The following is a 13802-nucleotide window of genomic DNA, read 5'->3' on the forward strand; positions in this document are numbered from 1 at the left end:
CCATGGTACTGCTCATGTCTATAGGCGACGGTTACCACTTTCCATCAGGTGGGCCGTCAGCTTGTTTGCCATTCTAAGTTGTATAAAAAAAAAACTTTTTCAACTATTATAGTTGAAATAGGTTTGTAGAAGGTTTCAGCTTTTATGATCAAGGGTAGGGTAGGGTAGACTACAATAGTGAATCTTAGAAAATATTTACTGACCTAAAACTGTAAAACGCTATTCGTGTAAAAAGTTAAATTAATAATATATTAATTTTATATATTAAAAATAATATCCTTGCTTCAAAAAAATCTGTAATTATTTTTAAATTTAACATAACTGTCAAACATTTTCCAATATGGCGCACAATGGCGGTCTGAAGTGGCGCGTTTGTGCAACGATCAATAGTTTTTTAATTCTTTTTTTTTTTGCGGCACAATCGAAGGTTCGTAATCGTTCGACATGAAAGGAAATTAGGGGCCCTACATACTGGCTGGAGGCCACTCGAGCAATGAATGAGGTACGAACTTAACGGAGATTTTAAGATTTTTTTTGTACAGGTAAGCACTGCAAATGGGCCGTTAATAATTCGTCGGGCTCGGAAGTTCGCTGGTTAAGATTTGTAAGTAACATCTGTATAAGGTGTTTTACTTAAGCAGTATGTAACTGCAAACGAGTAAAGCAATTGCAGTGATTAATATATAAACAGCGAATTTTTTTTTATACAACTTAGAATGGCAAACGAGCTGACGGTCCACCTGATGGAAAGTGGTAACCGTCGCCTATAGACATGAGCAGTACCATGGACAACAGGCTGTTTCGCCCATGATACCCCCCATGCGTTGCTATTCCTGAGGACTCAAGTGTTATTCCTCTGTACCCTGTAAATTCACGCCATATCCCACCCTTCAAACCGAAACACAGCCATGCAAACACAACTGCTTTACGGTTGAAACACGAATGGGACAGAGGTACCCAAGCAAACGATTTAATGTTTAACCTACTTTGAAAAAGAAGGTTTTCAATTCATCTGTATGATGTTAATAAGGCTTTATTAAGTAAGTAGCTACATTCAGAAAAATTCCATTATTTTCTCGCAAATTTATAATAATAAAATCATTTATTCAGCTATAAATAATATTTCATCTATCTATCCTATTTAAGAGCTGCGCTCTTGTCGGTGGAGCTCTTGCCACTCACTACGATTTTCAGCGAGTCTCTTCACCTCTTGATACGACACGACACCAACTCCTTCCTTGATCCGCCTGATGTAACTATGCCTCGGTCCCCCTCTCCCCCTTCTTCCTTCTAACTTACCTTCTATTATATAATTATAATATTTCATAACAAATTAAATTATATTTTTTAACCAACTTCAAAAATAAGGAGATTCTCAATTCGGTTGTGTTTTTGTATGTCTGTCACCTCATAACTCCGTTAGTTGTAAACCGATTTGGAAAATTACTTTTTTTATCTGTAAAGATATACTTGCATATTGGTCCCATAGAAAATTTATCAAAATCGATTTAATAGTTATTAGATCAAAATGACTAGCTTTGTCACAACTGTGGTTGTTATTTTTAAACACTGGTATTAGTATTTTACTAACATTATAAAATGAAGCATTTTGTACATTTGTTACAGACCTTTTTTTGGGATCTAGGGACCAACGATATCTCTATACAAGTCGTACTTTTTTTTTAAATGAATGATAATGAAATGGTAACCACACCGGCGGGGTACCAGTGAAGGATGATAGGTGAGGATGAAGCAGGTCAGTTAGCCCATCGTGACGAATTCAACAAGAATTGTTCACGATGGTTTCCAGGGGGAACCACGTGGAGGTCGACCTAATAAGGTATATTGCTAGCAATGGGGCTGTCAAACTCCATTGCTAACAATCCTTTTCCGCCTACTAGTCGTACTAGCCCGGAGTGCGACTCGAATGGATTAGGTACGCCATACTCTGGTGTTACATGCTTAACACTACCAACTGGTAATTCCGTCATGGTTGAAATCTTTGGAATTAAACTAAAATTGATATAAAAACATAAATTCAAAGAAAAGTAATTTTTTGGTCGTGAACGCTTTGCAATCCAAACGGTGTTGCCCGTCGTGGTAGGAGGGAGTACCTACATACTAGTGCAATGACAAATTTCCTCGTCACCAATACGGTGTCACAAGACACAATTTTTTCAATTTTTTATTTTATTTATTTAACACTTTATTACACCAAAATTACAGGAGTTGTTGAACAATTTATCTTTTTTTTTTGTCACAGACCTCATAATAGTGTTGCTACTTTTGAAATAACAATCACCACAAATGTGACGCCCACTTCCAACGTATTGCCATTCTTGGTAGCGTGTGTACAAAGAATGAAGAACTTATGGCAACTAAGCTAATAAGCGTTTAAAATCACCTATTGTCTACATAATAGATATAATGCTGTTTTAAAAAAAATATTAAACGAAATTGCAGAGTACAGAGGCATAACAGCTTAATCATCTGGAATGGCAATGTGTGAAGGGTATCATGAGCGAAACAGTGTACTCTGTTATGTCCATGGTACTGCTCATGTCTATAGGCGACGGTTACCACTTTCCATCGGATGGATCGTCAGCTTGTTTGCCATTCTAAATTGTATAAAAAAATACACATGTAATTATACAGATATGTACTCCATCTATTTCTTAATTGTAAAAAGAAAAAAACATTTAAACACCTATATAACAGTAAATATTGCTGAACAATTGTAGTTAATTTTGAGATCGGCAATCATCAATATTTAGTAAACAAAAAGTCATTCATTCATACATACATTCATACGTACTGCAGGTAAATATAGAGAATTTTGTACTTTACAATCTTTTGGAAGCACATCCAAAAGGTCCTAAATTTTACATTACTATTTAGTATTTTTTACAAGTGATAATAAAATAGTAACCTCCCCCGTTCCCGGCATAAAATAGGTCTTCCCTTCCTTTTTCGTAGGTGTCGTATAAGGAGACTAAGGGATTTTATAGACGAGGGATGGGCAGCAGTGTCCCTCTTAAAACATCATCAAAAGCCAAACTGCGGTTGCCAACCAAGCCAAGCGTGGCAACTATTGGCAAAACCCCTTTATGGGGGAGACTATGTTTAGCAGTGGACAGTCAACGGCTGATACAAAAACCTCGTCTGCGCTATGAATTTACGCTGGTGGGGCATCATGAAAGACGAAGACAGGCGAGGATGAAAGCAGGTCAATTAAACATGTTAGTTTCCAGGGGGAACTGCATGGATGTCGGCCTGACAGAATATAGGTATTACTAGCAATGACGAATATCGTCCCCATTACTTTCCTTCTTTTATCTTCTCTCCGTACAAGTTAATTTAGGCTTGTTAACTTTACCTCTTGGCTCATCTGATAGTTACAGCGAAATATGGTATACCTACCTATATGTATTTTAAAAATAAAAATGTTTTATAAATGTTAGGATACTTGATACGACACAGCAAACTTATGAACATTAAAACAGAAGGCAAGATAAAGGAAGGAGGAAAAGAGGGACACCAAAGCATAGTTACATCAGGTAGATTAAGGAAAAAATTGGTGTTGTGTCGTATCAAGAGGTGAAGAGACTCGCTGAAAATCGTGAGTGGCAAGAGCTCCGCGGACATGAGCGCGGCTCTTAAATAGGAAATGAATGAATGGATTATGTATTTACCATATTAGACACCTATTTGGGATGGAGAGGGGCATTACAGTCTACTTTTTATCCCGGACAATCAATTATGTCCCGGTCATGCGGACAAAGTCGCGGGCACACCTAGTACCAATCTAATAATGGACCATCATCTCAAATATTTTCCAAATCGCTTCCCTCCAAAATTCCCACACAGGTAACATCTACGTACCAGCCGCGCCAATTTAATATCACACCTCAACCGTGAAACGTCGACAAGTCAAAATGTCGCGAACACATCGCCTGTTCACTTCCCATAAACCCACCTCAGATCAGGAATGATCACCTCACCGTAAACTAATATGACAAAAGTTTGTCTTTTGTGTGTTGCGCTCATTTGGACTAATGATTTTATAGGGGCGGCGGCGTCAGCGGGTTGCCGGCCGCCATGCTGGGCTCGCGTGACGCTGAATGACGTCACGCGGCGCGCGTTCGAAATTCAAATTCCCTTTGACAGATGAATTCGACTTCTTTATCGGTGGTCTTGAGAACTTGTAAGTGGCGTTTTGAGTGGACCAAGCCGTGTGTGAATGAGCAATTTGCGATTTGATGGGAAACCGATTTCGCGAGGTGACGGCGTTGATTGCATGAGAACTTGACTACTGGCTCTCTGGTCAAGTGCACCGTCTATTACCTATTATGTTATAGACCTTTTCCATTTCGTTACATCGTTTGTATTTTTAATTATATAGTCTGTTAATAATACCCACTTATAATACAAGTCGTTTGGTTATTTTTGTGAGCCGAGTAAATTTTTTTTTTTTTTTTTTTTGTAAAGGTGTTATACGCAGTAGAAGTGTCTTAACACGATTAATGCTACAACTTAATGATCATTGTAAAAATAAAAAAAAAAATGCTAAACAACAGATTGTTAACTCTTGATAAACTGCATATAGGTACTCCCTCTACAAGAGGGAGACTTTGTACAAAAGTCTTTTGCTTGAGCACCTCTGTCCCATTCGTGTTTCTACCGTGAAGCATTTGTGTTTGCATGCCTGTCTTTCGGTTTGACGGGTGGGATATGGTAGTGAATTTACAGGGTACAGAAGAATAACACCTGAGTCCTCAGGAATGGCAACGCATGGGGGATATAATGAGCGAAACAGTATACTCTGTTATGTCCATGGTACTGCTCATGTATATAGGCGACGGTTACCACTTTCCATCAGGTAGGCCATCAGTTTATTTGCAATTCTAAGTTGTACAAAAAAAGTTTTTTTTTTTTTTATTTGGATAATGACAAAATGGATACAACTATGACGAATTGTGAATGATTGATGAACGATGAAGATAAAATCCATATTATAATTATGACTAGAAATAATTAGGTGCCTATAATATGCATTTTGTTGATACCAACAAACTAGGTAAATCTCTCAACCAAGTAAAATTCAATTCGATATGGAAGGGGATTTCTATAGGAAAGCATTGCAGTTAATTGAATAGCAAAAATTTATCTGAAGCAATAATTTATTGAATTTAAAAAACTATACCTATGTTAAATACCTCAAGAGTTTGTTATACCAATTTATTGTTTATTTGTTAATTAGCATGCTGTGAGTTATTGAAGTCGCTGGTGGAAGACCCAAAAAAAAAACAATTTTATAAATATAACTATATTTAATTCTAAAATTAATTATTACAATAATATGTATCTTCAGATCGATGTGTGATCCGTAAGTGAAGTTATATAAAATCAAACATAAAGGAAATGGGTATTTTTGCTGCGGGAATTGAAATGCTGTCTCGACGCAGGTGTCTTTCTCGGTAGCGCACCTTCTTGCGTCATGCTAGGTGGTCCGATCCGATCGCCGTTGAGGGTGTGTCGTAATACTTGATAGGTATCTACTATAACATGTGTTTCCTTTAAAATTATTGTACACTATGTATAAATAGACATCAATCTTAATATTAAATCTTATCAGTGTAACAAATGCTGGGATACCAAATAAAGATAAAATAAAATAAAATCTTCTTACTGGAGACCTGCCGTGACTGACTGAAAGTATCCGTGTTATCTCTGAAGACCTTTTGTTACCTAATTGCCATAATGAATCAATAGTAGGCATGGATACGCATACGCTATCTCATTCATGAGACAGAAAGAAGTAGCATATAGGCACAATATAAGTACAGGCCAGAAATAATGCGACACGACAGACAAGACCTCATATATATTAAAAAAAAAAAAAAAATACTGAATATTAACATCTTATGATGTAACTATGCTTCTAACAAATAAATAATTATCTATTATGATTAAAATTTGCATGCCCCGACAGTGGACAAACATTCTACTTGTGGACACCATCTGTATTACATTAATCGTATTTTTTTTTACAAAGAAATAAATGATTGGTTTTATTATTGCGGAACCGAATGAGTTATCAGTCCGCCAAATGCGTTTGGCTGGAGACAAGTAACTACTGTCGACTACGAAAACTTAAAAAATGAGGTATCTCCGGCACTTTAAAAATTTAGTACGTTTTTGAAGAAGCCTATTAATGCTAGAATCTATACATGTCCTCTATATAGGTAAGTAGGAAAAACCTAGGCAAATCAATACCAATAATATTAGGGGGAAAAGGGATTGTTAGTAATGGACACTGAGAATCCTATTGCTAGCAATATACCCAACCAGGTCGAACTCCTCGCGGTTCCCCCTGGAAACTATCATGGTTAATTCCTGATGAATTCATCATGATGGGCTAACTGGCCTGTTTTCATTCTCATCTATCACCCTTCACTGGTGCTCCGCCAGCGTATCCCGTTAGCGCAGGCGGGGTTACCATACCATTTTCACCCATAAAAAAAATACCATCCATAAAAAATAATACTTAGATACCAATAAGTTGTAACCAAAATGTAAAATAGAGAACAAACTATACACTCAATCATCTGCAAAAAAGGCAGAGCACGACTAACTTACCTTTGCAATAAAAAATGGGTTTCGCACCCAAATGAAAATTAGTTGCCCAAACAAACAAAAAAGTTGCAAAATTATTCTAGTTTCCCCCCAAATTTTGCATTCGAGGCACGCACCGCGCAGTGCGCCGATTGGTCGCCACACTCGTGCGTTGATTGGCCCACAATTTGACAGTAATGGCGTTAACTCTATCCAACTCAGTTATAATATGACTTACGCTATAAAAATTCAATGAAATATCAACTTTAAGAACTGTTATATAAAGCAGAAAACAGTCAGATAGGAATTTTGCACTTTGGCCGTTTAGCAATTGCTCGTGTCCCCCTCTGGACAGATGTTGCTACACTTTAGTAACAATTTCGCCCACAACTCGTTTCAAAAGCCATTGTGTAACATTTTTTTCTATTATTTTGACTAATTCTTTTGTCGTGCGGTTGGTTAGATTTTATCGTGCAGGGAGAGTTAATTCATTGGGTGCGTTTTTGTTCAACGCTACCGGTTTTTAAATAGTTTTTCTGTAATGTTGTTTTAGTTCTTTTTGTAATATCGAAATTAGAATTTAAGTATGGATAAGACAATTTGGTCAAAGCTTTAATTGATCAATGTTAGAGGACTATAGCCTATACTTAAATTTTTTTTTTTATTATTGTCCTGTGCCTACCTTGGTTCCTGATAGAACTAAAGGAAAAAGAAAATTCCAGGCCAATTATCATACTGAAGACTAGGCAGCATGGTTTCCGACCTTAGCCTGTTCCATAACGGAACAAACGTACAAAAAAAAGGAAAAAGAAATTGTTAGTAATAGAGTCATCGTCATTCCTGTTAAGTCGTCCTCCACGCGATTTTCTCTAGAAACAATCATAATTAATTTATTGTTTAACTAGTCTGAGCTGCTTTCATCTTTACTTATCATCTCACTGGTGTCTTGCTAGCGTATAGGTACCAAAGCACAAACAAGGTCAACATTCTATCGTCGCTCATTAAAAAAAATCTGAACTACCTATTTACCCATAAAAAAATGTATTGAAGTCTAAAGATTCAATTATCTTGATAGGTATTTATTATTTTAAATAATTATTAAAAAATAATAATAATATCTAATATATAAATAAATTCTTTAATAAAGGTAACTAGGATCTACACAATTTTTGTCCAATATTAATTCGTATTAAATTTAAACTATTATATTAAATTATTACAATTATAAAAAAAAAATTAATAGTATATGACACTTATTATTGACACTAAATTTAGAATACTTAATCACCATTTGAATATTATTGTTGATACATATTATTGATGTATTATTATTAATGTAAAAATGTGCTATGTAGTTTTGCACAAATTAATAAAACACAAATAAATTTATACATACATATCTACCGGTCCGTGTCGTAAGCTGGCATGTTATATTTACGGTCCGCCGCCCCATAAAGCACTAATATATTTTTATTTCATACTTTTTAATAATTCGCGCGGCAGCGGTATAGCGGTCGAGCACTCCACTTGAGCACGAACCCAAAAAAATCTCAAAATCTAGCCATGTGTCACGATACCTCCGATGGAACGGTAAACGAGGGTTCTGTTCATAAATATTTTTTATAGAATAATTTCATTTACAGCCATGGCCAGAATTGGGGGGGGAGGGATGCATTGAGGGGCAATGCTCTATCTTAAAATAAAAGGCCTCAAGAAAATTTGACAGATTCGCTTTTTCGAAGTCACTTAACTATGGTTTCTGTCCTACCAAAAAGTTCTTTTGTCTTACCTTAAACTTAGGTCCAGCTACGGCCCTGTTTACAGCATAATTCAATATATACATATAGTTATTTTGTAGTTAGTTTGTTCGTTACTTTATAGCGCCTTAAGGCCTTAATCAATCACTATATAAATATAAATTTGGTATATATATATATTATATGGGACAAGAATATAGGCTAATATTTATCCCGGTCAATACAGATATCTCGATCACACGGACAAACCCACGGACAAAAGCTGGTTTAATTAATAAATCTAAAATAAGAAATGCTGCTTACTTAGATACTGTTTCTATAGATATACAAATATTAAAACAAAATACCTGTGAGAGATATAACATGCAGATAACGTAGATAAGGTACCTAACTATTTAGACACTATTTCTAATATGTCTCGTCTTTTTATTTTGTTAGTAGGGATTTCGAAATTGTCGAAATTTTGCACACATGTGTAGAGTACTAAATACTGTATAATACAATTAAATAACAAGACTAAATAGATATAATGGAAATAAATGCTTATTTTCAATAATAAATTTTCCAAAATTCTTTCAGGAGTAAAAAACAGGGTTTGACGCGTGCGAAATTATCGCTAACAGATAGAAGACTGAAAGAAAGATAGGTGAGCTTTATATTCACCTACCTGTAGGCAAATTTAGTAAAAAACTAAAACACTACCGTATTGAAAAATACTCGTATATATAATACTCCTGTATTCCTATATTTAATGTAGATAAAAAAACAACTAGGAAATTAATTAACAAATTACATATATGTATGATGGAAATTATTATTGTGATTGTATGTTCACTAGTATTATTTATATTGTGTAATCATACAGATATGGCAAATTGGCTATATACCTTAAAAGGATATTAAGTTGGCTTCAATGTAATACATGTATATATAATATGTCTATATAAATCTATATAAAAAACCATCTAGTGCAAATAAATTATTTATTTGATTTGGTATAGTGTTTAGAAAAAATGAATGTATTTTTTACCATTGCCCAAGGAACTCTAAGCTCATGAGACCGCGCCATTTGACGTTGCGCATTATTATGTATTTTGGAAAAAATCCATTGTTTCGTAATCTCCCTCGGCTCTCGAGGTCTCAAGTGTCGATCCATTGAACGCTGTGAAATTTTCTATGTGGATTCATTGTGTTCCACAATTATGTAGAATGCGCATGTGTTCCGGAAAGGTGCCAACATCATGTACTTATGTAATAAGCCTAAATGCAAGCGCCCCTGCTTTATGATTTTTTATACAGAAATAGTAGGTATTGTAATCAAATATAATTTTGTTGTTGTACCCTTAGTATATATATTTCTAGTATTAGCTTTTAAGCATAATATAATTTTCTTTTTTTTATTATTATTTTATATATGTATGTATATTTATCTTTACTGTTGCCCATTTCACGTGGTTTGTTTATTATTATTGGCTATTTGTTTCTTATTATATTTATATTTACTGTTATTGTAAGAAAAGCTGTTGGTCTTCCAAATAAATGAACAAGTTAGCTATATAACCCTATATTTATGTTCATATTAGTACACAGTTCACAAGCAAATTATACTTCGTTTCGGTGTGTCATTTAGCTTCAAAAAATATTTTTTACTATTACATTTTTAATCAGTATGCGTTGTTATTATATATACCATATTATATGTATTAATTAATATTTAATGTAAGAAAATTAAATATAATGTGTACTTACGAAATCTTTAACAATAAAATTACTATTTAATGTTATTTATGTGTGTAAAATATGTGAGCCTATTAAAAAATTTTGTTGTTAAGAAATTTATTTTAAACGTAAAGTTACAAATTGCTGAAAAAATCTTTATTGTATACAGAAAGGAGTTTACCAGAGGGAGTTTACAAAAGGTGATTGCTTAGGTACCTCTGTCGCATTCGTATTTCAACCGTAAAGCAGTTGTATTTGCATAGCTGTGTTTCGGTTTGAAGGGTGGGATATGGCGTGAATTTACTGGGTAATAAAACCTGAGTCCTCAGGAATGGCAACGCATGGGAGGTATCATGGACGAAACAGTATACTCTGTTATGTCCATAGTACTGCTCATGTCTATAGGCGACGGTTACCACTTTCCATCAGGTGGGCCGTCAGCTTGTTTGCCATGCTAAGTTGTATAAAAAAAAAGAAAAGAAAATAGTAGAAATATCCTGAGTATTAAAAAGTTCAATATTTAGATAGAATAATATAATTTAATATTTATATCTATATTTCTAACCTATTTGCCTATATTTTCAACTTATTTTCTTTGTTTTTATACCTTCTCTACATATGTTGGTTGTGAAAACCAAGCGCTGAGTGACTATTAATATACCTATCTCTTAAGCCTTCCATCATCTATTTATTTAAAGTCAATGAACAATTTTCCAGACAATGTAACAGTCTACCTGATCACGGATCCGTAAATCTGGTACTGGTACTTCCGAGGTATTCGTAAATTTCATTCCTACATTTCGATTATTTTGTATGGATATTTTTTCCACTGTATCACATGCAAGTATCTCGTATGAGTAAAGAATAGTAAAAAATGCGAACATGCTGACTTGACTCCACATAGTTCTCATTTACACGGACCCAATTTTTGTGAGGACATTATCAATCCATGCCAATGGTACTTTTTTGTTTAAATTTTGATTATTTTTGTACAATACCAACCATTTCTCTCTTTTTCACTGCATTCACATCTAAAATGTTACATAACAATTTCGGTGCATTTTTTAACAATTCCCAAATCATATTTATAAAATCTTTAGTCCTTTTAAAGTTAGTAAAAATAAAACCTCCATGTTTCATAATAGCATATTTCACGTATCCTTTGGGCACATTACGTTCACTCAAGAGCACGAATACAGAAGCAATTCAGATCAAACGGAAATGTTTTTGTGTCTAAACAACGTGTTTCCCCATTGTTTCGGAAAATGCGCCATTAACGGGCAACAATCGTTCAAATGAAAGCGCGCCAAAGCTTCCGACGTTACGTTAGATCGCGTGCCATTTTTCTTGAGTGCTTGAAACTCGATGTAGCTATTGTTTTTTAAATAGATATTAAAATATACCTTCTTTTTTACATTAGATTATTTTATTTAAAGGCATATTAGCAAAATATTAGGTAATTTCTGTCAAAAAAAGAAAGGATTTTGTGAAAGTCGAATAGACGCCATTACGTACCTAATTGAAATTTGAAGGAAGGGGGGAGGGGAGGGTTTTTTTAGTAATACGGACTACCACTCTTATTGCTAATAATATACCCTGTCATGTCGACCTCCCCATTGTCCTCCCTGGAAACCATCGTGCTGAATTACAAGTGTATCATCCCTCACTAGTGCCTCGCCAATGTATATCATTAGTGCAGCCGGAGTTACCATTCTATTATCATCCATTAAAAAAAAATAGTAAGTTCAGGAGGTATGTACCTACATACTAATAAATTTTCGAGTATATAAGAACCTAATTCCCCCTTCCTTTCTTGTGGGTGTCGTAAGAGGCGAATAAGGGAAGTTAAGGGTCGAGGAATGACCAGCAGTGTCTTTAAAACATCATCAAAGGTTAATTGCGGTAGCCAACCCGCTCGCCAAGTGTGGCAACTACTGGCAAAACACCCTTATAAGGGAGGCCTATTCATTAGGGAACAGTTAACGGCTGATATCGCCAACAACAATGGCTTCCAGGGGAAACGGCATGGGCTAACTGACCTGAGAATCTACCATAAAATATTTTCCGAAATTTCAGGGCCGAACGAAACACAAATTTGATGTTCAAATTACATAATATGTACCATTTAAAAATTTTAAAATAGCGTTCCTTTGGACTATTATAGTAGGATTTATGATGAACGAAATGTTAAACTCCATTTACTGGGCCGATTTCGTTATGAATAAAAACACGAAATTAAGTTCGTAAATTCGAAATTTCATTTCATATAGATCTCCTACTATCATTATCCCTAACTGGTGCCCCGTCAGCGTATTCTGCAAGCGGGGTTACCATTCCATTCATCCATTTAAAAAAAAAGCATTAGCTTCACTGTTTTTTTTTTTGTATTTTTGATGCCTAAATATTTTTTTCTGCATTGATAATTTAGAAAACAAACATTATTCATTTACCTATTTGCTTATCTAACACAAAATAGACGATTCATTAATGTATGTATTACAAACACACGTTAGGGGGGAAAGGGATTGTTAGCAATGGAGTTTGTCAGTCCCATTGCTAGCAATATGCCTTATTACGTCGACCTCCACGTGGTTCCCCCTGGAAACCATCGTGAACAATTCTTGTTGAATTCGTCACGATGGGCTAATTGATCTACTTCATCCTCACCTATCATCCTTCACTGGTGCCCCGCCGGTGTATACCGATAGCGCGGGTGGGGTTACCATTGCATTATCATCCATTAAAAAAAAAATTACAAACATACATATAAAACAAAATACATCTCTAATCGAAAATTAGTGCCCTTAAAAAAACAATCTTTGAGAATTTACTATAACGAGCTGTTATAAAAACGTATGACGACTGGTAGACAATAGCACAACCTGTCATCGTGCTGAACAAGTTGTCAAAATAATACGCGAGAACGTGAATGGATTAAAATAAAGGCGTTTTATTGGAGTTATTTGATTTGTCGAGTCATCCGAGTGTCGATACGGAGAGATCAGCGGATATAATGTTAAAACCATATGACTCCCAACAGGGCATTTGATAATATTTTCTATTTTAAAGATCCGATGAGCAAGTATACCTGGGTGTACTTGGATCATTTGTTTTTTTTTTATTTTGCTCTTAAACGATATCACGATATTTATCTAAGTTAATTATTAACAATAAATTAGGTAAAAATATAATAATGTCTCCAATGAAGGAAAGGAAAGAAAGGAAATTGTTAGTTTATATATTTTGTTTTTTTTTTTGTTTTGTTGCTTTTTTATTTTCATTCTTTTATCTCTTTTACTGTTTATTATGTGTATGTTTTTTTTTTATTGTAATTTTTGTGCTGTATGTAATGTAAATAAATTATCTATCTATCTATTGGAAAATAAAACAACAAAGAAAAATAGACGAAGGATGTAATAGAATGGTATCCTAGAAATGGGAAAAGACAACGAGGAGGGCAAATCAATAGATGGGAGGACGATTTACCTAAAGGATGCAGAAAGCCAGCCAGGGATAGAGGAAAGTGGAAGCAATTGGGGGAGGTCTATGTCGACAGACAACCTGACCAACATAATGGTTGCTAGTAAGCAAGCTTAGTAATAAGTAGTGTGTAAGTTAAAGTAAAATTGTTGTCAGCGAATAAAGGCTTTATTATTATTATTATTTTAAGTTAATTATTAACAATAAATTAGGTAGAAATATAATAATGTC

Source organism: Galleria mellonella, unplaced genomic scaffold, assembly GCF_026898425.1.
Source record: "Galleria mellonella isolate WM207_F2 unplaced genomic scaffold, CSIRO_AGI_GalMel_v1 utg65, whole genome shotgun sequence".
NCBI classification, from domain to species: domain Eukaryota; kingdom Metazoa; phylum Arthropoda; class Insecta; order Lepidoptera; family Pyralidae; genus Galleria; species Galleria mellonella.